The sequence below is a fragment of the Anticarsia gemmatalis genome, chromosome 9, assembly GCF_050436995.1.
Source record: "Anticarsia gemmatalis isolate Benzon Research Colony breed Stoneville strain chromosome 9, ilAntGemm2 primary, whole genome shotgun sequence".
Taxonomy (NCBI): domain Eukaryota; kingdom Metazoa; phylum Arthropoda; class Insecta; order Lepidoptera; family Erebidae; genus Anticarsia; species Anticarsia gemmatalis.
The window spans coordinates 3,175,315-3,203,193 of record NC_134753.1 but is presented as its reverse complement, the minus strand read 5'-3'; the positions used below and the strand labels follow the sequence as shown (position 1 = coordinate 3,203,193).

General features: G+C 33.1%; 1 protein-coding gene across 4 annotated transcripts in view; it reads left to right on the top strand.

Annotated features, from left to right (window-relative positions):
- Positions 1-27,879, top strand: part of LOC142975609 (CUGBP Elav-like family member 1) — a 425,650-nt gene that overhangs the window by 14,621 nt on the left and 383,150 nt on the right. For 2 of the 4 annotated variants that reach the window (XM_076118566.1, XM_076118560.1), the window contains exons 1-2: positions 6,542-6,774; positions 17,063-17,094. The gene's annotated coding sequence lies outside the window, so the exon portion shown is untranslated. Of the gene's footprint in view, positions 1-6,541; positions 6,775-17,062; positions 17,095-27,879 lie in introns of those variants that run through there. The other 2 variants (XM_076118565.1, XM_076118559.1) reach the window with 1 other exon arrangement.

Here is a 27,879-nt window from a genome sequence, read left to right as displayed (position 1 = left end):
ACTATTATATTGAAATGATGCATTGGCTAGTGGTTCGAATTAGTACATTGAGAGGTATAAATTGACACACGATTTTACGAGCGCGATTCATTGGGACGTTCATTGAGCGTGGATTAATTTATTGATTGATCTCTTTTAATTATTCAAATAACGAACTACTAACGCTAACGCCAGCAGATGGTGAAGTTGCCTAGGTAGAAATAAAAATATCCTATGTATTCACCCAGGTTACGAACTGTTTGCAAAATTTCATCAAAATGTGAAAGTGTCAAGTCAAGTGAAAGAGTAGCAAATACTAACCAGCTGCATGCATGCACGGAGAAACATTCGGCCTTTAAAAAAGAATGAAGCTCTGATGTTAATGAGCATTCGTCCTATTGTGATAATCATCACCATCATCACCGTAGGCCTTTTTTCATCTCTTGCTAATATGATAACATTTATTACAACATCCCATAGTACTTGGATAATTTTGACTCTAGGAAGACCTCTAAATTCTCTCGAAGCTTTGGAGGTAACACCCAATCCTAAACTAGCCAACCTAAACACATTAAATGCCAATATTGTAGGAAATCCATACTATCCATACTAATATTATAAATGCGAAAGTAACTCTGTCTGTCTGTCTGTCTGTCTGCTACTCAATCACGTCTAAACTACTGAACCAATTTGCATGAAATTTGGTATGGAGATATTTTGATACCCGAGAAAGGACATAGGCTACTTTTTACCCCGGGAAAATGACGCATTTCCCGGGAAAATTCAGAAAATTTAACGAACCCGCGAAACATCAATATTATAATGACATTGAATTAACAAAATTCCGTTACCATGGCAACTGTTTTAATGGCGGATATGCCTTAGCGCGACTTCGTTATAATAAGAGATATAAATAATTTTGAGAATATTTTTCGTGAAAAAAAAGGATATTTTATATCATCACGCTACGACCAATAGGAGCAGAGTACCTAACAGTAAAAAGTGTTACAAAAACGGGAAAAATTTTGACCCATTCTCTCTTATGTGACGCAAGCGAAGTTGCGTGGGTCAGCTAGTAATATATATTTCTATTCATTACAAAGTCGTTGAACCATAGCTCATAAACATTAAATTTTAATTGAGCACGTATGTTGTAACGTTATGATTTATTAGAGAGTCGCTCGCCGAATAAATGCTTGCGTTTTATGTATCACTTGCATCTGCATTTAGCCCGACAGATGGCACTAGTTGTCAACTTTTAGTGAGTTATAAACAATTTAGTGGGCTATTAAATTAATTAGGGTTTAAATATTGAGATTGTGTTTCGTAGAAAGGTGTGAGAGAGACGTGTTAATATTACTGTGGATCAATGCTATTGGTCAATCGTGCATGGTTTTATTATGTAGCGATTAGATGCAGGTAATGCGCTGATAAAAATCTTAAGCGGAAATAAATCATTATGACCTATTCGAAGCTTCTATATACAGCGTTTTGTCTATAGGTATAGTTTAACAGATTTTTTCTTACTTTTGTTCTAACACTCCAGCGTGCTAACTAAGCTAAGCTTTTATCTTGATAAACCAAATCTAATACTATAATAATAATATTTAGTTGTCGATTAAAAGACGTTTAGGTTGTAAAGAATTATATCTAGATAAAGACCCTGATTTAACTGTAAGTCAAAATTACTCCATACTATAGACAGAACCACATTATAGCAGGCCATTAACTAAAACAAACAATAAACTATTATTAGGTACTAGAGTTCCATTGTAACAACTCTTATCCCATCCCTATCAAAGATATATCTATTCCTTTCAAAAAACTACAAAACTCATATCTTCTACACAATACAACAGGAACCAATAACACAAATTACCATAGGTATCAGTCTAGTGTGTCGGTCGATACTGACCGGTCAATACTTGATGAGGCAGGTCGCTAGTTACTTGGATACGGATACAATACGCGTATTGAACCGGACGGACCTATTACTAGTTGGGAATTTTATACCGTACGATTACGATCTGATTTCATAGCGTACGATTTTAAAGTCGAATCGTTGTCGTGGTCATTGTAGGGGGCGTCGCGTCGTTTAAAATAAAATATTAAGTATTTATTATTTTTGTTTCAGATTAAACAATACTATTTCAAGATATATATTATGTATGATAATAATAGTATTTATTATTCTCCATTGATGACATTGCTTGCATGTAAGAATTATCTCTTACTAAAAAATCTCTTACTAAAAAGTTAACATGAATAATATAAAATATGTTATTTACTTATAATATGTTATATTTTGATGTTTTTCTTCCTCCACAATGTAATATGACATCGCCTATTAATTATCATTTAAGTAGTTATAAAATAGTGATGTACATACACATATTATTCAATAAAACATATTGTTTGACCTACAAGATTATGAAAACATATCATATTATTAATAAAATAATCGTAGCATTAACTGTGGAGTTGTCTTTCTAACTCTATTTTAAAAGTTTCACTTATCTACGCAGTAACAAAATATCTCCGAAAATAATAAACAATGACTTTCTTTTTATCGTATAGTATAAAGACGCTTGATTTTATTTCATAATTATAGTGAAGGGTCTATGTTAAACTTCTTTTGAACAAACGAGACGACAGCGATACGACTTTTAGGCTATTTATAGCATAAGTGTTTTTTATAAGGCTTAGAAAATATATACATAGTACAGTATATTTGCCATGGGTCATTTAACTCTCCAAGAATAAATAATAAATATGTATCATTAAAATTACAACTACATTTTGCTGTTACTATATTGCTTAACATTAGCAATAAATAAAATTTTATTAAAATACGTGTCTGTGTTATTCATATTTGTACATATCTATGATAATCTTGCTGGATAAAATGTAAAATTTGGACGTTAGAAAACAGGTACTACGTGTTTTAAAGTGTAATTTCCCTATTAAAAATCCTATTATTTTATAGACGGTTGAAAAGTCACAACAACAATACATAAGCCCTAGCTCTGCTTGCGGAAAAAGAATCTATCTCTTGATTGTATTCTGATAACCTGTGAAGTTTTACCTACCCTCCGCCTTCACCTATAAATGTAGGACAATCACACTTTTACATTCAAAATATGACTATAGATTTAAAAATTCACAAAAAGACCACAGAACATAAACTATTCCTATGTACGTTATGAATTAGTGATGACGTAACAGCAATGGCCGCTGCATAACAACCGCGTCAATAATGCAACAACTTCGGTCAGGTATTGTTGAATAACTGATCTAAAGATAGCGTGATTTGTACTTTTATAGATACGTAAAGGTTAGTTTCAGTTCTCAAATTTCCTTTTGGTTCAAATGATTTTGTATTTATAATGAAGTTCATAAGTCAGGATGCTACTCTACTCATGACTTCTTATTCCAGAAAATATAGCTTTTGTGATAATAATGTTAAGATGCGAGTCAGAAAGACGTTCAGATTTTCAATTTAGTAATATCGAAAGGAAAGCCCTCAACCTTCACTGGACCAGCGTGGTGAACTCTAGGCCTAACTGAGAGGTTAGGCCTTGAGTTCACCCGAGACAGCTAGAGCTGGCTTAGTAGACAATGGCTAGCTACTAGTAGCGTTCTTTCAGAAATGAGGAGACCTCATTCCTGAAGAAGATTCCCTTGCCTACTCGCTAGGGAACAGTATAGAAGTAAACTTACTATTGGATTACATAAATATTCTACCGATATAGGAATCAAACCCCGCTCCGAATTCAATAAAGGACTTACTCCTAAGCTTATCAATGTTCCATGTAACTAATTGTTATTGATTACATGATTTGTGAAGGACTGCTACATTTTACATGGCTTCCTATTGCGTCATTCAATGCTAATGCAAATCACGCAGTAGATAACAATGGGTTAGCAAGGATAGAATTTGTTAGAACTAATGCATAAAATCATAACAGTACTACGAATAAAACGGACACACTCTTCGCTGGATTGATGAAAATTAATAATTACACCGACCGCGTTACATTTCCATGGCCCACACTTCATAAGGTCTTTAGGACCATGTTCTAAAGTATTTCTATCCACAAACAGCTCGAGCAGTTTTCGATTTATAAACATATAAATCGTTGCATTCGTTGTAAAGATATTTTGTTGTTGAAACAGTTTTTGTTGTGTAGCAAATCAACTCTTATTCGAAGCTGATACTTTGAAGTAATATATTAATATTACATGGGATAATCTACGTTCTACATGAATGTAAACACATTTTTTTACTTTTATTTTTCGTAACACATTAATAAACTTAATATCTACAAAGCAAGTACAACCGTTTACAAAACATCTTTACGCCGAAGATATGTTAAAAGCGTACATAAATATCTCATATTTAAACGTAAAACATGTTTAAGTATTTTCAAAGTAGATAAATTGCGTTACATGTACAATCAATTTGGTAAGAGTGATTCTACTTAAGTGTACTGTCTCGATATTATTTATTCATGACCAATTTGCGATGCAATCAGGTCAGGAGTAAAGCTATGGCGGGACTGTGAGCGAAGATAAGATGTTTCTTGGAAGCTTAAAAAAGGGGACATTTTTCGCAATATCGATTCGAAAATTGCAGATTTAAATCTAGTGTTAATTGCAGAAAGTAAATCGCACTTCAATTTTCTGTTACATTTGCATTGATAATAATAGTATTCGATATTTAATTACCAATGAGTTTATTTTAGCTGTGCGATAATAAATTTGAATTTGCTGTAACCTGATAAAAAAACAATCGCGACAGTCCTCAAAAACACTAAGAGCCAGTTTCATAGGTTACCTTTAAGTGTCGGATAACTTTTCTATTAAAAAGTGACAGTTAACGTACGAATACAAATTTCTGCATTTTATTTAATAAGGTACTTGGCGTAACAGTTCGTGTCCAGCTATCTTATGGATTCCTAAAGTGGTGAAAGAAGTTATCCTTTCAAAAGTTATTCCAAGTTTGTAAGGTCCAAGTTTTTTTACTACATACGTAATTATATGTATTATGCTATAAGCAGCTCCGCTTCGCTCCGCTGAATCTTCGCTTCTCACATAATGAGACGCAAACCCATCACAATGTCGAAACGCGATTTGACTTTGATAAAACACGATTATAAACTTCATGGTCCGTTTTTGCATTTTTATAAAGATGGGGAACGTTTCCATTTGCATGTCGTTCGATGAAAAAAATCTGCCCTTTTTTATTATCAAACGTCTACTTGCTCAGCGATTTAGTGAATATTTGACTGCTGTACAATGTTTCAGGCTAAATTATTAGGACAAGCAACTCTTTTCTTCCAAGGTTTTTCTGCGATGTCACTTACTTCACAAAAGTACTATTACTTATTTAGAGTAGGTACTTTATATACGTATGTATACTCGCATGTACAATATTGATTGTAATTGCTGCTCGAAATTTGAAACCTTGAGTTGAGTGGCCAACGCCATTACTTCAACACTGATGGTAGTCAATTAGATCAAATCGTTTAGATTTTTGCATTTTATTTTAAGTGTGGTCGATTTTGTGTTCCATACAAAAACTTGTAAACTTTCTGGCGATGTATAGAAGCTATTATGTATTAAGAAAAACATTATTAACGTCTGTAAAAAAATATGATATAACTTTAACACATAGTGAAACGAAATTGAAAATGTTTGATGTAAACAAAAATCGCACTAAAAAATTAAACCACGGATTAGTGTTGCATATTGGAAATATTAATCAAAGTATTGATTGACACCGAAATACATTTATTTTCACATTCTGTATGCATAAATTGTATTCAATACGAATAAAACCTCCATTTTGTTTTTATTAGCTGAAAGGATTTTAGTGTAACCGCGCTGTGGTAAATTGCATATAAATCAGATTTGATATTTTTGGACGATGTTTTACTAAAACTAAAAATAATGTCGATTGCGTGGTTTGTTTACTTCAATTGTGATTTCTTGCCAAATTACAGTGCAATGGATTCTCTTTGTGGATATTTTTGTAAACATTTAAAACTCTGCAACATTATCTGTGAGGGAACCGATGGGTTTTCGACTGTACATCGTACTCTTAGTTAATTTTGAGAGTTGTTTGAATGAATTGGTACAGACCTACAAAGATGTTTCTATGTCGACATTGTTTTATTCTGTCTTATGGTGTGTCTGTTTGACTGTGATTAAGAGTAGATTTATTTTCAAATATAGGTTTAAATTGCTCTTCCACGCCTCGTATAAAATAATTTAAGACGAAATCACATTTGTTTTTTTTTTTTTTGAGGTAATACATTTCTTTTAGATTTCTAATTTTATTGTTGTTCATGAACGTAAAATTTAACTAATTACCTACTTGCTTGGCTTGGTTGATAGGACTGGGGTTCATCGAGAGGCTAAGTGAAGATTCGACAAAATATTTAGTAGTCAAACCTATTCAGTACAAAATTCACAGGCCGAAACACTTTCTTTCTGACAAACAATTAAAAACAACAATAAGCAAAAGCTGTCATTTTTTGTTTTGTTGAGAGACAAATGGCCGAGCGATGTGACTAAAATTTTAGTTAATACATATTTGTGTTGTGTGTTTTTTATATATATTTTATGTAGTCTTTTTGATTTCGATCTTTATCTTTGATTTTGTACGAAATTTTTAGTGTTGGCAAACGTCGTATTTTTTTTTACTTTCATCTTTCGCCTTACCGTGACTCGGTAAACCTTGTGTGTTGAACGGTGTGGATCGTTTGAACTACTAATATTCCCGTTGAAAAGGTAAGAGCATAATTATTTTTAATTTGGTTATTTAATGGACGTCATCGTCACTTTCTCTTAACAGACTTGGAAGTCTGTCATCCGGGAAGTCGGAGGTGTCGTGGTATTTAAGAAGTTCATAATAATACTTTAACTCAATTATATTAATCGGTACTGAGTTTGTTGATTGGTACTAGTAAAGAACTGGTTAAGATGAACCCTGTGCGATTAGCGCACTGAAGGTGTGTGATAACAAACAAATAAAATGTCTGGATCAAGAACAGGATGATCAGGAAATAAATCATGATCAAACTGTACTCTAGGCTCACTATTTAAGGCTAAAATATGCTGTACATACCTTTTTCTAAAGCTAGGGTTGTCTTGTTAGGAAAATATGAAAGAAAATTTTAAAACCTAGTTACATAAAATTCTTGAAATATTAAACTTCACCGTAGTATTGTAAGGTAGGGAATCTATAGAGAATGTGGAAAGAAGGAATCTCTTGGGTCATTAGTTGTTGGTTCTCGTCTCGGCTACAAAACAGATCAACCTCCCACGGGGGTCATAAGACGTATCGAGGTTTTGTCCAGGTTAGTATATAAACGATTATAGTGCATGATTTTTGTGGAATATGTAGTGGACAGGGTATACTTCGAATAAAATTAAGGGAATGATCAGATTGCTTTACTTTGAAACCCAATGAGTAAACAAAAAAATAAAGTATAGTATGGTTATAAGGGGGGCAGAAAGGTTCTGGAGTGGCGACCATGAACCGGGAAACGTAGTGTTGGCAGGCCCCCCACAAGATGGACCGACGACCTGGTAAGGGTTGCCGGAGTCCGATGGATGAGGGCGGCCCAGGACCGGTCCTATTGGCGCTCGATGGGGGAGGCCTTTGTCCAGCAGTGGACGATTCCCGGCTGAGATGATGATGGTTATAAGATATGTAACAAACTAAGAAGAGATATAAGCGACAAAAGACAAGCTTCTTCGACTTGAAATTCGATTGGTGGAGCTTAATATGCAGTAGTAACATATTTCGTTGCCAATTCACTTGGCACTCAGGCAATATTTGTAATTTTATCCGCTTATTTTCGTACTAGGAAGTTATTATGAACAAGTCTCCTTCTCTCATCTTCCAGTCTAGACTATTCGAACTACGGATACTCAAATCAAGTAACACCATAAGGTATTAAAAACAATAAATTATTTGTAAATATACAAAATAAACTACCTTTAAAAGGATATCAATTAATTATTCCTCGCTAATACATATATTATGAAGTATAAGTTCCCCTAAGTGTTCACGATTTATGCGTTATAAAATAGGGTTTTATACAACTATGGAAGCGGAACCGTGCCATCTCAACCTATGGGTGACATACGGCGAAGTAGGATAGACAACAAAACATGTCTTCTTCAAACGAATGAGCAATTTATGTCGGTCTTAAATATTACAATAGCAATAATATTTTTTAAGCAGGATTTGAGTATGAGATTTCGTTTATAATATTAATATTAACAACACCAGGTGTTTACTTAACACTTGACTTCAAACATATTAGAACCTATATAGGCGTATACAGTTTTCCATCAGCAGTTCAATTATAATATAATATGTCTTTATGAATATAACATACTGTAAAAATATTCTAAGACATTTATTTCCACTATTCTAAACAATATATATTACAAAATCTCTTGAGATTTTAAACATATTTCATAAAACCCAGTCTAAATTACCAACGTCTGAATCAGCCACAAGTCGTAATTTTTATGAAAAATAAAATATTTTAATCAACTCTGATATTATACAGTTTCTTTCTTGTTTACCAAAATATAAAATTTTGAGAGTAAAATATTCCGAACATAGCAGACTAATGGGTAATTAAGTCTGTGTATATTAAAAGCTGAAGTTCAAAAGAACTATTAGGTGCGACTTTCAATGCGATATGGTTCTATCGACGCTTAAGCATCGCTCCTTTGCTTCGAAATTGAATACTTTACCAGGTTTTTAATACTATTTTGGACTAGCTTATACACAAGGATCCACTCGCATTGTTTATTTTTTCTTAACTACGGTTAGCATATATTCTTTCTTGGGGTATAATCCTCCACTATACCAAATCACAAAGAAATCAGTTGAGTTGTTTTGCCGTGAACACAAAACTAATCAGCTAAACAATGTCCGCGCCAGTGTTTTGTTTTATTGAAAGTAGTAACTTATTCTATTTTTGATATAGCGACCAGTGTTAAATTTAATCGAAATCCGTTTTCAGTTCTGGCGTAAAGACAAACAAACTGATTTAAAACAAAAGTTTACGTTTAGGGATATTTTAATATTTTACTATTGAATTTCTTAGTATGTCGTTAGAAGTTGCAAGTTTAATCAATTCTCAGTTGGATCGCGTGGTGTAGTGCAGTTAATATTCCCCCTCGTTAAGATTTGTGCGGTAAAAAATTGTTCCCAGCTGTGATATTTAGGGGCTTGAACTGTCGTTATTGAAGTTTATTTACACATTTATCGGTTAAGTTTTACTTTAAAACACCTTATGACGTATTTATTTTAAAAAAATGTGATTTTAAAGCGATTGCATGTTTTAAATGTTTTTATTAAATAGCTGTGCTTTGAGTGACGCTTGTTCAACCGTACGTGTAGTTTTTAAAGAGTAACCAATTATGGCTTTAGCATTCCAATCACGTGAAGCGTTTTGAAGAGTCATCTTGTGATATTATTATGTTACCCAATAAGCAGTTGGTTGAAAATACATCTGATTTTTATTATAGGCTTAAATAATTTGTTGTTCATTCCCAATCACTGTATGTGCGCCCATATAAGTCTCATTGGGGATTTTAATCGGCTTACCGTTTCGGCGCAGCAGCATCCACTCGAAAAAGCTCCCCATTTAAGTATTATTACTAACTCTCATTTGAAAAAGATTTTAAAGTTAAAATTAAAACGATGAATGAAGTTCTCTGAGAGCACGTCACTTTGAATGATTCGGAATTTCTCCGCTTTCAAGATTTTACTCAGGGAAATGGATTGAAAGACTTGAATTACAAGTAATTATTACAGTTTCTGAATATTATACATTAGAGTTTAGAACGTAATGAGAAATGAGGAAATGTTATTTGAGATTCAAAACTCAAAGAGCTTAATTTATGTTTTGAATGATTGGATTTCTTGTATTTATAATCAGGAAAATATTATTTTATTACCTTCATTCTAAATCTATAAACTGAGAAAACTACAATATCAATATGAATTATTAATAAACAAGCATGTTTGATTAGAGGAAAATATACCTTTTTCTAATTGAGTGTTGATCTGCGCAGTACAATAGCAAAAGGTTAATTTTAACTATACCGACATAGATGGCCCGCGATGCACCTGATTCAAGTGCAGATTTTACAAATGAAGTTTGCGAAGGAGACAAAATTCTCCATAATTTAATATCTCGCCAACTTTGATACGATAGTTTGAAACTTTAAAAAGGTGAGGAGTTTTGAAGTTTGTTCCCAAGTATGGGACTTTTAGTCTTATTGTTGGACTTCATTTTTCATCAAATTATTCCAGTATTATATAGGTAATTATAGATGAAGTTTTATAAAGATTGAGGCTTAACAATAATGGCTTAAGTTAGATTTAAATGTAATTTATATCTAGATTAAAGTTAAAGTTATGCGTCTAAATTGTTGAATTAACCCTTCTTACTATTACTAGGTTAAAAATTAATACGTTTCAACATACTAATGTAAAACTTTGATTGGGTGCGACACCGACTTACTTGTAGGCAATATTTATAGACATAAAGATCAACCCTGTTGGGCATTTAGTAATGCCAAACTCGCTTGCAGCATCTGTCTGTCTATCCATGCGGTTTTCATAAATTAGTACAGTGAAGACCAAAGAAGGTTTTAGTGCAAAATCTATGGTTAACCAGACAAGGGCGGGGAGGACGCTTATAATTGACATAAAGAAAATATCAGAAAAACCCTCAATTGAAGTCATATATCGTACACTGTTATTAATCATTATTATGACATTGTTATTAATTTAGAATCATTGATATTTAAGAGTTAATTTAGAATCATTGATATTTTGAGCAAGCCGTGAGTTTTTTGCCGTTTCTTCCCACGAGCAGCTTTTCCAAAACGGTGGTAGATAAAAAATATTTTGACGATTTCAAATACTTGATAAAGTTTATGAAATAAAGAATATTTGACTTTGACATACATATAATTCAATTAATATGTTTCATCAAACATTCAAAGCAATAGTTATCACAATTCAAAACTCGAATATCATAAACAAATTCGTGCAAGCTCTTGAAACTATGTCCTCCTACTCTTTGTGAGAAACTCGCGGGTGAATCAACAACGCACTTATCATTCAGCCGGTACTCGTATATAATTACTGGGATTGTTACTGTGTGGGGACGAAGGGTGTCTGAGTACAGACTGTGGGTAGTTTGTATCTGCAACATACAAACTACCTATGTAGGTATGGTAAGTGCGGAAATGTGTTTATCTTATAATTATTCCGAATGTATGTTTCTTGATGGCCAGGTTTTATTTTTATGAGACAATACGAAGTCAAGTATAGTTGCGATCTTTAATAAACAAGATTTATTATTTAAGAGTTTGTTTTATATCGATTCAAATTAAATCATTATTATGTAAATTGGGGCACGGAACGTATTTATATTAGTTGATTTTCATCGTTGAAGATTAAGATTTCTGCGAAACCAATCAATTGGTCGGCAATAGATAAAAATTTATTGGTAGATGAAAATTAAAATATTTGATTAGCCGTCATCAATGCATAGCTTGTACAGTATTAGTCGAATCAGTCAAAAGCTACAGTTTGAAACGGAAATCTCTATCTTAAAAGGCATACAGATTTCAATACATAGAATATTTGCTTTCAAAGGCTCCAATTAAGAACAAACTTCACTATCACCCTTCCATACTGACCACCACAATATTATTCACAATGGGAGATGGACATTTGATATCTTCAAGAAGGGGAGCATACCGCTTGCGGCAGGTAGAATAGACGAAGTAATCTGACCCTTTTACAGGCTGACTGTACTATTTCAATAGGGATGAGAATGCAAGAGTTGAAGATGTTTCTATGTGTTGTTGGTATTGTTGTGAGAATATTCATTGTGTTTGTATAGTCATTGACGTAAATATTGTGTTATAGTTTCATCTCAATACGTAGCATTTTGAAATGCGGCTGCTTTTAAAGTTTTCACCCAACTAATGACTAAATGTAAAGCTACTATTTTCGTATCATACAAAAATATTTTGTTTCTTTAGAAATAAAGACGCAAGATGAAGTCCTGTGGTACCGTTGTGCCGCCTATTTTAACCATCGTACAACAAAACAGCACCATAAGTTTTAAAATTATTGCACAACATTAATATTTCTTCTCTCCTTTAATCTTTCAAAAAGAAACCGAATTCTAAGCTAGTTTTAATCACCCGACACATTATTTGATAACTATAAACAACTGTAATACATATTCCCTTTTTCAATTACCACTTTTCTACGAACACAAATGAACACATCCCAGGAACAATAGAAAACAACAGCTACGTATTTCAACATCGCTACTGGAAAACTGACTGCGAACTTCAGCCGATACTTCAAATAGTTTGACAGAAACGCCCGAAGCACGTAATCAAATACCTATAACGAGTTACTCTATTCATACTAACAAAGTCTATTCATGTCAAAAACTATATGGAATGCGATATTCTAGTGGTCTATTTCGACAGCCACATCGTTACGGGAACCCTTTACACAGTTTTCCAAAATTTATAACCAATGGTTGATTTTTCGTTAGCTAACGTTATTCGGGACATAATTTGCCGTTTTGGTATATTTTGTACTTAACTTTCTTCTAATAAAGTTATCAAACACTAGGTACTAAAAAAGAACCATCACTGATTACTTCCTTAAATTTTGATAATATCAAGGCAGTTAATTTGAAGATGTAGGTAAGATTATTACACAAGTCGACAAAAAAAAATTTTTTTTTTGAGCCTGTGTTTTAATGAATATTTTCTGATAATATAAATCAAAAAGAAAACAGTAACAACATTAATAATAAATTAAGTTTGCTTTTGTACTATATATAACGAAACCTAAATATATGGGGTTTTGGCAGATTTTTTGAGGGGCCGTTGCATTTATGATGCAAAACCAGGGGTAACGGGGCTGGGGGTGTGAAGTGAGTGGTAGCAGAGTATCATGGCAGTATGCACGTGCGCGTTCTTAAGGAAAAACGTATTTTTTTGCGTCTCGGGGTCTAAAAATGCCATCGAAAAAGTGTAAAATCGACGTGGACTCTTTTTGCTACATTTGTGATGAATTTATTAAAGTGAAAGCCAATAAAATTTGTTTATCATCAAATAAGGCATTTTGTGAAGCCTATGAAGCTTACTTTAACATGTCAGTACGAAATCAGGATAAAATATGGGCACCTCACTTCAAGTGTAATAACTGCAAAAACACTTTAGAAGGTAAGAAAATACTCCTTATATTAAATGAACATTTATATGCCTATATACATATTTTGTTAAATATAAATTACATGTGTACATCGTTAATTAATGTTATTAATATTTTTTTCAGCCTGGTAGGTACTGAGGAGAGAAAAAAAAGATGAAGTTTGGAGTACCACAAATATGGAGAGAGCCTACTGATACATTAAGTTACTATTTTCACACAAGAAAAACCAAAAGTATACATTTCTAAAAAAAAAATTGTATCCTTTTTGTATTTAGTGTTTCCTAATGCCTTATTTCATCATTTTAATTAATAAAAATACATAAATCATAACTTTTTTACTTTTATATATTTATAATTGAATGTGAATAAAGAGCTTTTCCATTAAAATTTAAAATTCGTTCTAAAAGCTACAAAAGCAAACTTTATTACATAAAAATATTATTTATTTATTTAGTTAGGTATACGTAATCAAAATCAACGGTACAGAACTCAGACTCAAAATTCGTGTTGACCAATGTTATCTATTCAAATTAAAAAAATATTTTCTCTCATCTTTTTTTTATCGTAGATGCTAAAATCAAATATTAAAAATTTGAAAAATCTACAAAGGATTATATTGTTGTCAAAATATTAATATATCATTCAACCGATCACCTATGTAAGTGCTCGTAAAATCTAACAAGGCGTCCCTTAAAACTTTAAGCAACGTAGGTGAAACCGGACCTAAGCTTCAATGGGAACAAAAAGCCGTCTATTAAGCGAACAATGGTTGGACGTAGCAATGACGTCACTCGTACATTTGGATGGCGGTGGTTTTAATTTCACATCGCCAATTGTGCTCTAACGAGGCAGATGAACTAGAAGCGCTGACAGTCGCGAGCAGCAATTCTGTATGAGTGTTGTACGGTCTTTGTGATGAGCGGAGCGGGGAAAGAATTTTACGTTAGTTCCTCAGTCGATCAGTTTCTTCATACATATTATAATAATGTATTATGTATGAATAATATTAGTCCGCTCAAAGAATACTCCAAAAGCGGGTGTAGAGTGCGTGAGAGGGATCCTAAGAAATTTCTTCAGAAATCGGTTCAGGATGCTTAGAGAATAAACATACTAAAAATCCCCGCCTCTAGAGGGGCCGCCGGAGTGGGGGGAGGGGGTTAAAGTTCCCATTCTTTAGTTTTTCACTAATATCTTTAAAACGGTTCGTTGTAGAGAAAAAGTGTCTTCTACATAATGAAAGATGATAAAATTGTCTACAACTTTTGTTATACACACTTTATCGAAATTCTCATCAGTTTTCGAGCATCGCACTCCGAAAAGTTAAAATGAATGTTTTTCAGATCATGAGTTAAGTGTCATAAATGCGAAACTTTGCTTTTGCTTAACTTCGGAACTAAATGACCTAAAATAAAAAATATAAATAAATTTAACCCATTACTGTCCCACTGCTGGGCAAGGGTCTCCTCCCGTAATGAGGGAAGGGTTAGGCCTTGAGTCCACCACGCTGGCCAAGTGCGGGTTGGGGACTTTGCATGCCCTCAATAAATGTATTAAACAAATTTTTAGGCATGCAAGGTTTCCTCACGATGTTTTCCTTCACCGTTGGAGCATGTGATAATTATTTCTAATACACACATTACTTCGAAAAGTCATTGGTGTGTTGCCTCGGATTCGAACCTGCGACCACTAGTCTGGGAGGTGCCAACTTAAACCACTCGGCTATCACTGCTCTACAGACTTGAAATTTTGGGTTACAATTATGTGGTAATTGCTTACTAGATAACTAAATTTTCAGCGTTCTGGTCTTATCCAGAGGTTCTTAAATAGAGGCCCGCCTAAAAAAATATTTCGCTGCATTTTCAGGCTCATATTTCAGAACGTCTGGATAAGACCAGAACGCTGAAAATATAGTTGTCTAGTAAGCAATAACCACATAATTGTAACCCAAAATTTCAAGTCTGTAGGTCATTTAGTTCCGAAGTTAGGCAAAAGCAAAGTTTCGCATTTATGACACTTAACTCATGATCTGAAAAACATTCATTTTAAAACTTTTCGGAGTGCGATGCTCGAAAACTGATGAGAATTTCGATAAAGTGTGTATAACAAAAGTTGTAGACAATTTTATCATCTTTCATTATGTAGAAGACACTTTTTCTCTACGACGAACCGTTTTAAAGATATTAGTGAAGAACTAAAAAATGGGAACTTTAACCCCCTCCCCCCACTCCGGCGGCCCCTCTAGAGGCGGGGATTTTTAGTATGTTTATTCTCTAAGCATCCTGAACCAATTTCTGAAGAAATTTCTTAGGATCCCTTTCACGCACTCTACACTTGCTTTTTTGAGCGGACTATATATTATGTAATGATAATATCTAAAGTAACAACTAAAGCCATTGATTTCTAATTAAAATTTGTGTAGTAAAGGCAAATCTGTTTCCTCATAAAAGTATCAGTGAATTCGTGAAGATATAATTTGACTGACATTTTTACTTCACCGCTATACTTAGGATGTTACTTTTGATGAAGAATCTGGTCGTAAGAGTTAATGCTTTTGCATTATTTTTCTTGCCTTGCTTCAATTTTTGACATAGATCAGACCATATCGTAAGGAGGTATATTACGACTACGGAACTGTCACGAATTAAGTTACATATTTAAGTTTAGTAACACTAAAACTTAAGCTTGCATGTGAGTGAAAAAGACAAGACGCTGTATCAGAGCTTTCACAATCTCTGTAACAAAAATCTATATTCTAACAAATCTTATAAAGTCCTGTTTCAGGCAAGGAACGTTTCCAAAATATGTATTTTGTTGTCCAATAAAAATTTGGTAACAAAAAACTCTGTTTGATCGGTACTAAAATTTTACTTAGCTAGTTTCGAAAATTACTATCAATCATTATAATGGTGAAACTAAATACACAGAAAGTAACTTAAGTAATTATAGACACACATGTCTGGCTCCCAATGCCTTATTATTGGCTCGGTAACCATGGCAACGGAAACATAAACAATAACTGTTATTAATGAGACCACAATAATACGACACATTTATTTTATAGCTGACAATACAGAATTAATGTTAAATGTAATGGAGTTTTTAAGTACCTACATTTGTAATTATAAAAATCTAGGCTATTTATAATTGTAGTTAACTTTAGAGAACAAGCGGCAGCTGGCATTTAAATCAGATTATTCAACGATTTTTTAGGTTCCATTGCCTTGGAGATAAATATTTGATCAAAAAACATTTTGTAATTTCCATTAATTTTACGTTCCTTGAGTTTATCTTAACCATCTTTTATAATCTTGTGATATAATCTATTTTCTTATTAACGTGACTTAAAATGCGACAATTTTACTGTGCCTACTCTCTAACAAAATTAATTTTATATTGTTGTTTAGTAACAAAGAACCCATGCCCAAAAGTAATGAAAAATATAAAAAATAACGCTTCTTTTCCGTACTATAACCGTTCCCGAAAAAGAGTGAAGTATGCGGTTTGGAGCGTATCAGCCAAACTCAACTTTTCTCGTTAGCAGAGGGTGAAACCGCCTTAGTCTTGCGTTTTATTCATTACTTGATCTCTGAGCATCTGTCATCGGTTTTACAGCTAAACAATATTGTGTGGGGTGATAATTGCGAGCGCTGTTCACTCTTTGACTGACAGACTGACGTGTGCCGCTGATGGTTTAAGTTGAAATTCACGAGGGAGTGATGTTAGATTTGTATGAGAAGATAAATATGGTGGGAAAGTGTTTCTTATCGTTGGTTTTTTTGGTTCCAGGTCTTCAAAAGTCGGCAAGCTGGCGCATATAAGTAAGTAAAAAAATATATTTTGCTGTTGATTTTATGCATGTTATGTAGTGGTTTAGTACTTTAACTGCTTGCAGGTCAATGTTAAAATGCTAAAAAGCAATTTTTTTCACTATCGGCTTTTATGTCTCATGTCCAGTCATGTCAAAAAATGAGTGAGTTCAAGATGACTTAAGTATAGTAATGTAGAGGAATTATAGTTCGCCCAAAGACCAATTAGCAGGTCTACAATCTTGAACTAAATTAATCCTATAATAGCAAGTTATTGATGTTTATAAGTATGGTTTTATATCTATAATACATAACGTCACATCTGCGCCATGACACGAAGGGAGGTCTTCCTTGTCACAAAATGTTCCGCTACGTTACCCCCTCTTCCTTTATTACGAACATATTTTAAGATGGCTCCCTATTACAAAGTAAATAAATTTTGAGATAATTTTGATTACAAATATCTGTTGCTGTTACCGTTGATGGTTATTAAATTGTTGATTATGTTGGTTAATTTAATAATCTTGAGTAAAATATTATACTTGATTTATTTTAACTTTCATAGGTAATGTCTAAAATGAGGAGAAAAAAATTGTCTACAATATTTTATTGTTGCCCCTTACATTAATAAAAGCATCTTGTTGATCGAATACTTTAAAAAGTTTCGATTAATTTGAATAAAAATTCCGAAAGTGAAACGCAAAAACTTTGAGGGTAACGTCGCGAAGTAATTTATAAAACGTAATACCGACCGACCGGAGATATTAAACTCAAATACTATTTTGCATAAAGTTGTGAAAAAGGGCGAACCACCTGTGTGTAAGTGGTGTTTGTGGGCGCCCGGCGAAATCAAAACGGGATTTCGACTTGGACGATCTCCTCGCGAATGAAAAAAGTTTAAGACGCACCTCCCTACAAAATTCACGCGACACTCGAGAAAAAAACAGGCGGATTTCGTTATTCTAAGCCTCTTATATTCTTAACACGGACGTGCTACGGAAATTCCGAAATACACCTTTTTTACTGCGCGACGAAATGTAATTTAGCTTCTAACTTTTCACTTAGGTGGCGAACTCGGCAGATGGGAATGTAAGTTCGGGTTGTTTTGAAAAGTTTTTTGGAATACTTCCAAATAAACCCCGGTGTATGGCCGGCTTTGGATGGTATTTCATAAAAATGCTCACTACCGTTGTTATTTTTAAGTAATTCTGCTGCAGGCTATGCGAAATGTAGCTTTAAAATGTTAATACTTTTTAAATTACATTTTGCTATAGTTTTTAATTTCATTAGCTTTGCTTTTATACGGAGCATGTCAAATATGAATTCTCGTTTTCCCGCTGTCCGGGATATAAATTACTTGATTGTAAAACCAATATTGCACTTGGCAATATTTTTCAGAATATTTTATTCGACATGCATTTACTCGTATTGTTATTGCTCTATTACGATACATCGTTTTATCTCTATCACGAGCTTTCACTTTTAGTAGAATTGACCTTTTATTCTTTATTTCAGCCATGTTATTTGTTTTGGTATTGGTTATTGTTTTAAAATAGTGCCTAATAAAATTAAGCGCCTTTGTCAAAATTCCGCTAACTAAACTAGATTAGACTAAATTCCTCAAATATCTAAAACATTAATTTCAACTAAAATTTTCAACCTAATAAATAATTTGACCTTTGAAAATGTGCTCAAAATTTATAAATAGCAACCTCAAGACTATCAAAACGTAACATTTTTTCGATTATTCTACTAAACTGTATGAAACCTATGAACATTCAGTACTCTATACAAGCACACCACTTTAGCCTTTTTAAAAGAAACCATTACACGATTCGAGGAAACTTGGCGCAAACGCTCAGACTTGGTTTTCAGGAATTCATAATTAAATTTCTGTTGGGCAAAAATTTTGTTATTTAATTACTAGAAAGATGAATTAATTTCAACGGCATTTTCCGCTCACAGGCTGCGGTTAGGAGGAGAAGGTTGTAGACAGAAATTACTAACTTTATAGGATAGTTTAGTAGGCCTTTTAGGTAAATTAGTAGGGCGTCTTTAAACGATCATCTATACATATAAAATTATTTGCCCTGACTGACTGATTGACTGACTGATAATCATCGCACAACCTAAATCATATACATAAGTTAGGAAAATGAAATTTGGCCACAGGATGTCTTTATGATGTAGGTACCCCCTAAGATTTTTTTAGTAATTAACCCCTAAGGGGGTAAAATAGAGGATGAAAATTTGTATGGAAGATCGTCATCTTCAGAACTAGAAGCATGAAATATCATATTTGGGAATTTCGTTTTAAATTAATAAAACGTATTTCAGGGATTTTGGAATCATTCACTACAGGGTTAAAGTTGGTTTGAAAGTCATTTTTTATATATCATAGGGAAGAAGACAGAAATTGACATAAAATCTAGTTTGGTACAATTCTATTCAATAACAAACATGTATGTTATGCCTATCAATATTGTCTCGTTTGTTTCGATAGATTTCCAATTTAGAAACAGGAATACCTATCGGTTTGGAATATGAATTATTGTTCCAGATTCTATCGTTTCATGCATCCAGTTCAGAAGTTTGCTTTTGTTATCAGAGTAAACTATAGAGTATTGAATGACAAACGACTAAAATAATACAATAGAAATAAACGCTGGTAGGGGACACTCTAGAAAGACACACACTAATCATATTGGCATTGTCTTTAAAAATGTCAGGTGCTAGGTACGTGTAACCGCAGGATACAGAACTGGACTGTACGACAAGATGTGTTGATGTGAATGTAGCAAAGGAAGTTTGCAAGAATCGTACCAAGTGGCGTTTTTTGGTTTCTGCCTAAACTTTTGAAAAAAAGCGTGATTTTTTTATGTAAACCAATACACTCAACTTTCTAAACATTCAAAATAGAGAAATCCACAGACTTCACGCGTAAAGTCAACAAAAAAGTCGTAAAGTCAGAGCCACGTCTATAAACGTCAGATGAAATTCTGCACCTTTATTTATTTGTGGGCTACATTTGCCCCGACTTTGCTGGCTTACCACGAGTGCTAAAGTATTATCCTTAAAATTGTATTAAGCTCAGTACTTTGCCAGTTTTATTTTATTGCTATTTTAGTTTATGGGATTTCGCGAGATGATTTTGGAATCAGGGTGATTAATTACCGCTGAGTTTATTGCTCAATTTTATTGTTATTTCAATGTTACTGTTTGAACGTACATAAAGTCGGGTTTAAACGGGTTTTATCTCTGCTTCGGTGCAGTTTATATTGCCTTTAAAGGTGAAGTCGGATCGTTTGCCAGCATTTTTAAAGATACTACAGAAATATAAAGTTATTTAATACATGCTTATGCCAATTTCCATGCATGAGATTTTTATAGTTATTTATCTTGTTTTGATCTCTATAGTTTGAACTTCTATTTTTTACTCAAAGTTAGTAGTAGTAAAATGAGAAAAGTTTGTTTTATTGGTATTCAATTCCTATCCAAAGTTTCCCCGACTATTCTTTTCTAATTGCCTTTACCCGACACAACACCCATAAAATATTATAACAAGTCTTTATTCTCTATGAAACTTAACAAGTACATCGTAAACAGTCGTCCAAAATAAAACCTTAAGGCCAAAGTCGATGGAATCTGTTAGTACGAGGCAGGGTCTGCAATAAAATTGCAACTTGCAATCGCAATCTCGAGGGATTGCCGAGAACAATCAATCTAAGCTGCAGCGTAATTTACTTTTGCCGCCTTGTAAATAAGAATCAAACATGGACGGAGCATTTGAGCTTAGTGCCCTGGGGCTGGGTGGAGCGAAATGAGCGGGAATGAAAAAAAAATGTTTTTTTGAATTTAGTATGAGTTGTTTGAGAGCTTGCGAAAGTGTTGCGTTTGTAGGGATTTTCTTTTCATTGTGGAAGATTGTAGTGTTTTTTGATACAATTTTTGCTAGTATTGTTATTAAAAGTAATTATTTATAGCAAATATTTACTGATTTCCCTTTACTTTTTGTCATGTCATCAAATGAAACAAAGTTCCCAGATGAAACGTACCAAGTAAAGTTGAATTTCAAAAGTATTGTTGCACAACGATTTTAAATAAGCATTTGTATGATTGTAGGTACTCAAAAATAACATTCTATTATTTCTAAAAAAACTTGAAGCAAACTTAACGCAACTTTTTTACAAGGCTTCTTGTTATTTGACAAACCTTTCTTGACATTCAGAAAGTTTATAAAAGTGCCTTTATTTTTAGAATCTAATTATGAGAATTTTATTAGTTTTTAGGTTTCTGTTTATTAAATATTCAAGCTAAATTATATTTCTTCTGATTCAGACAAGTGCTTAGATATATCGTTTATAGAAAAATTTTAAGTTGTGGTGTAGACACCTTATTACTTTCACATATTTTTTTAATCACATCACTGTCTTAAAAATCCAGTTTTGAACGACATTATACAGTTATATTGGAACTGTTTAATAGTAATAGACCTTATAGATTTACTTAACCATGCGTTCAAGGGCGTCCAGCATTGCGCTAATTACAGAAAGCGGGATTTTTGCTATCGGACTAATTTGCCTAAGACCGTGTGTCATATGTTCCATATTTAACCAGCTATTGTAATATTTTAATTATATTTCTGAAAATTGAAAAGTTATATAAACGAATGACAAAACGCTTAAAACTCTTGCAAAGAAAAGGAAATAAAACCAAAATGCATCCAAACAAAGATCTAATATTCGCTGATCTTTACTCAATTGAGTGAACAGTGGCATACCCATAACCCGTCGCATAGACAGTAACATGAACGATGGGATATTGCAGTAATTACTTCGCATGACAGCTAGATTAGTATCGTAGTAAACAGGTGAATGTTCTGCCCATTCATACGATATAATACCTTAATCGTCCCCCGATACATGTGCGAAACGGACTATGTGCATGTTAGTAGTTATGTGTGTACGTTAACGTATTGTATTGCAATTCAATGACATTGGACTGTCGCTTACGTCGTTATAAAGCGATTAGGTATTGTGAGCTGTTTGAGTAATCTTTAGTCTGGATGGATGTAGATATGGCCTAAAAGATGTGTGAAAAAGTAATATGTGGCTGTTTCAAATGCAAAACCTCTCTAAATAAGGGCATAAAGAACAGTTACATCTTTACTTTGTCATGGTAAATTTACCTATACGTTATTTAGTTACAAATATGTTTAATGACAGTGATGAACGCTACTAAAACGAGACTTACGTAAAAAATATGACTTACGTTAAATTAAACATTTATCAGATACAAATACCAATGAAAATATCTACATTTTTCTGTTGGTAAAGTTCACACAGCAGAGTAAAGACGACGCAGTTGATGGTTCTTACTGGGACAGTTAAAACCAAAAGATCGCTATGCTATGATATCTAGGTAACTTCTTTTGGAGAATTTTTGGGATAAATGTTTAAAGTTTACAAAATGTATTAAAAAAAAGGGGTAAAGGGATTTGAAAAAAACATTTATTGTTGTTAATAACATAATAATAGATTTGTATTGCGTATAACATATTATTCACATTACATGAAGTTGGCATATAAAAATAAATAATATCATTAAAGTTGTACATCTCTTCGCTTCGGCAAAGGCACGTCAAGATGTCAGTCAGGGAGCTAAATATCTAGACAGCAATTCACCCACAGAGTCGACCTCTATACTCAGAAAAATAATATTATATTTATTTACATGATACTTCGCATTAAAATGTTGTTATTAGACGAATTCGTGCTGTTACTCTGTTTAAGATATAAATATAGTTTGACAACTAGCATACGATCAGCTGACTCCTAGCCAAGCGAAAATTGTACATGTTCTTTCTAAATACATCATTCTCAACTCATAGGTCACTAAAAGATTCTGTAGCGATTCATTTTAAAGATTACGATGAAATAGTCCGGTCAAGTTAGACCAAAAAATCAGTAAACCCACGACAAATTCAGGGGAAGCTGAAAATTCTTAAAATTGTTTATATTATAATTATAAACATTGTCTTAAAAGTCCCAACCGATCCCATGTAAGGAAAAAATTTAGCGGGGTAATAAGGTCCAAAAAATGAGTTTTTCGCGATTTTCTTGAAAACGGTAAGTTTTATCGCAAAATTACCCCAGACATAATTTGTAGATCAGGGAATTTCCTATAAAAAAGGTATCAATAATTTTTTCCCTAAAAGCCACCGCTTCTGAGATATAACGATGCAAAAATTGCGAGCGTCATAATACACTCATACACTACTTCAACTTGCTTTAGCAATTATAATATTAAAAGAAGTTGAAATCGATGACATCATGGATGCTGATTTAATAAATCTCAATTGGAAAGCTCATTTAAACTGCGTCAAAGAAATGCTTCCTTACTTTCACGCGTCTGGACATTTTCCGTATGCTAAGTCTGCACACCTATACTTGCAGGATATGCTACAATTAGAGAATTTCATAGATCCTGAAGTCTATAAAAAATTTTTAGAAGGATTCTTCACTGTGAGACGTTCAGACAAATTAAGCTGCGGCACTTCAACGGACATGGTAATTGAGCAGTCTATGATGAAAGCTATGAAGACAGATGGAGGTATTGCTCGAGGAAGAAGCACAAAACAGAGTGTCATAAGTAAATGGGTTTATAGTATGCATGCAATGAATACAGTTTGTGAAAAATTAGAAGATCTGGCTAATGTTAGGATGGATACGACCGAGCAGCATGTTGATGCAAGTGATTCACGAGTAAAAAAAGATGCTAAAGACTTACGAAAACTTTTGGAATGGTTCTCAATACATAATCCTTTTCCAGAGGTTTTGCATCGTTATATCTCAGAAGCGGTGGCTTTTTGGGAAAAAATTATTGATACTTTTTTATAGGAAATTCCCTGATCTACAAATTATGTCTGGGGTAATTTTGCGATAAAACTTACCGTTTTCAAGAAAATCGCGAAAAACTCATTTTTTGGACCTTATTACCCCGCTAAAATTTTTTCCTTACATGGGATCGGTTGGGACTTTTAAGACAATGTTTATAATTATAATTTAAATAATTTTAAGAATTTTCAGCTTCCCCTGAATTTGTCGTGGGTCAAATGTCTAAATTGACCGGAGTAAAAGATGTTTTTGTTGTTAACCTTTGCTACCTAAGCTCAAAAATTTCGGTTTAGAGTAAGTTTGTACTATCAACGGTAAATTTAATAAAGTAATTAATCAGCCTGGCCTTTCTTTCAACTATGTTGAAGTTGGCTTCCAGTCTCACCGGATGCATCTGAATATCAGATTTTTACTTATGCCTATTAGGTCGTAGATTTGTATTATACCACAACCCAGTTCCCTGAGTTGTGGTATAATACGAAGATTAAAAAAAGCAATTGACTAAATTTGAACCCAAAAACTGTCAATTACAAGTCTTAAGCCTAAAGTATAGTAGACTTCAAAAGTCTGCGTGAAATTTGAAGCCACACAAGCTCTTACTTTAAATGCAACTGGTTGTACAACCTCGTTATTACTACCTCTCTTCTGCAATACATCAAACATAGTTTATTTACTCAATTAACTTTGAATTGCATCTCCCAGCAAAATTCTGTATTTTTTTTCACAGCAAATATAAACTAAGTCTCGACGTTCCTCGGGCACAATAAACAAGCGCCCGCTTCATTACTTACCTAGAAGCCTTAGAACGCAGACGGGTCGAGGTGAAGCCATATAGTCGCCCGCGGTAATGGCCAATACGCTGAGTGAAATGTTTTTGCTAAATAGTCTTGTGCAATCTTTGCTTTGAAACGAGATTTTGTTGTGGTTTTCGGTAGATGAAAGTTGTTGGAAGCTTGTTGCATGTTTAAGAAATTATGGCATAGGGTTTGCTTTATATATATTTGATAAAACATTACAAAACTTACTGATTCAAATAGTCTATTTTATTTTAAAATCAAACAATATTCGCATCTTATTGAGGTTATAATTACATGCTTTATACGTTAAGGTTTACTGTAAGCGTATGTTTGAATATAAACACATTGACACTTAGAGAAAATGCACATGATTATTTGAAGGCAGTAGTGATAAATAGAACTTTTTCAAATAAAAGTCACTACCATGTAATAATCTCATCGTTACACCTCTACACAAACCCACACAAGTACCAACCGTGCTTATCGTAGCTTACCTTCGTAGCCCAACCTACGCCGTAGACATTAAGCTACGAATACCTCTACGTATTACTTGCTACAATCTCGACTTTATACCCCACTCGATATTAATAGACTATACTATACTGTAATAGAAATGGACTATTCCTGTAGATCGCAATTCGAATGCGACAGAACATTCCAGACTAAGGTCCTATTATATTTATGTGTCTACGATGTATTTGCAATGGGCTGAGTAATATTGGATATTATTGGGTCTATACAAAGGAAAGGGGAGGGCCGATTGAGTACTCCTACAAACGAGTGTATATCTCGATTCTAGATTGCCAAAGAAAATGAATTGCCAAAATAATGTGTTGTTAAGTGTAAAACTCAAGAACGGCTCAACGAATTCGATTTATTGTTTTTGTAAAATTATCTTTAAGACAAGTGAAAGGTTTTTTAGTGGAGTGAAAAAAAGAAAAAATGAGTAATTGTAGCGAGTCTGCTAGTAACTTGTAACACTATTTCGATGCCTAAACTACGGTTGTAAATAGTTAATTTGATCAATAAAATAGGGTTAAATACTTGTCTTTTAATTTAAATGTTTTTTTACTCACGTCCATAACAACGAGATAGCATCTTGTGCAAAAAACCTTCGCATGTTCTTAGCAGCCAAAATAAAATAATCGTATCACACGGCCTCCGCGTCACTAGTCCTCTACCAGCCATGACCTTGCATACAAGACTTTTTGGACTACAAGTAATGGATTGTGTACTGAAGTACTGTGTGTATTTGCAGAATGCATATCTTTCATAAACATTAGCTCAGGTGCACTCCAAACGCGAACCCTCGATCCAATATTTGTATTTCCTTAAGCTCATCTACGTAATTCAACCTAATCTATCCATCAAATTGTGGACTCCCTATAAAAAACAATACCCTGTCCAAATAATATGGGAAACGTTGGCCACCCTATAGCGCGACGTCAAAATGACGGGCCGTATGATTGATTACATCATTTTTTGTCTCACTCTAGCGTTTTATTGAAATTGATGGCTTGTTCACTACGGACGGACTATAGACAGTCGTTCGGTAATCGTTCCAAATTTGAGTGTTATTAATGAAGTTTTTTTTTTAATTATGATTATTCGAATGGAGGAGTTTTGATTTGCGGTCAATTGGTTATTTTTTTAGGGTAGATCGAAATTAATTGGATTGATTGTTTTATACACTGCCCGTTGTAAATTAATACTATGTATTTTTTATCAGTGGTGTGTAGAAAAAATAATCTATACTACAAAGTATTACACAATCCATAGTATATTACGAAGTAGAAGACCGTTATAAATCACATTGTTTTAGAATCGTTATAAAATTAACATAAGGGGTAAGTTTATTATTATTTTATTCAAACAATTTATAACTGCGTAAAATTGACTTTATTCACAACATGATCACAACACAATCTTTAATTTAAACTATTATAAACTTCATCAATCAACTATACAAAACAATTTTATCCTTTTCACAAGCACATCAGTGTTATAAGTTACATCACAGACAATCTATTTCAAATTCAACACGAACCTCGACGCGATTCAAACAAACTTTTTATTCTATTAAACAAATAAAATGGACCAAGAGCTTGCTAATTAGCCAGATAAACAAACACTAATTAAAAATGTAAATAAAATATCGTCCCCTGTTTATCTTGAATGGTCTTTTTTTAGTTAAGCTTCGTTTACATTGTACTTAATTAAATAAATCAAATAATATAACGTCAAATGATTTAATTCGGATGATATAATGTCATATTAAATAATTTAGTATAGCATATGATTTAAGATGATAAAAGGCAGTATGTTGTTATATCTGTCTTTTAAGGTTTTGCAACACTCATTTTAATATACATATACATACACACATACATAATTGCACGTCTTGACATACTTTGGTAGAACACTGTAAGCTTGTACTATTTAAGATAAATAAATAATTAATATTACACCTTTAATATCCCAAAATGTAAGCAGAAGTATAAAATCGAAATCAAAACCAAATCATTTATTCATTTAGGTCAAAAAAATGATGACACTTATGATAATATTATATATGTCAGTCTCAAGCAATTATAATATTCCCTCATTTATTTTTTCACTGCAATAACGTGGATTATCTAAAATGAATAAATAACTACAACATTTTTCACAATCAATAAATGCAATCTACAATATTTAGACATTGAGACATTAGAAACAAGAATCGTATAGTGTAAACGATACTTTACATTACAACTACTATACAAAGCTAAACGGATAACTTAAAGAAGGATAGCACGGAATGTTTTTATTAATTGCTTGCTAGAAAAATTCTACGTCGCATCTCTTTGAAGAAAATTATTTACCTTGACTCGGTGATTAAAAGTTAAGCGACGACGTTTACTTAAGAAATAAAGAACTTAAAAATATGCTAGAAAGCATCAGTCATCACTTGTAAAGCATAATTGTTATGAAAATAGGCACCAAATTATAAAGAAATGTTACAAGTTTATTGTTGTAGTCGCTTCAATAACCTACCGCTAGATGGCATTAGAAGCAACAAGTTTCTAACTACATAGCAATCCTAAGTAACGATACAAGGACGT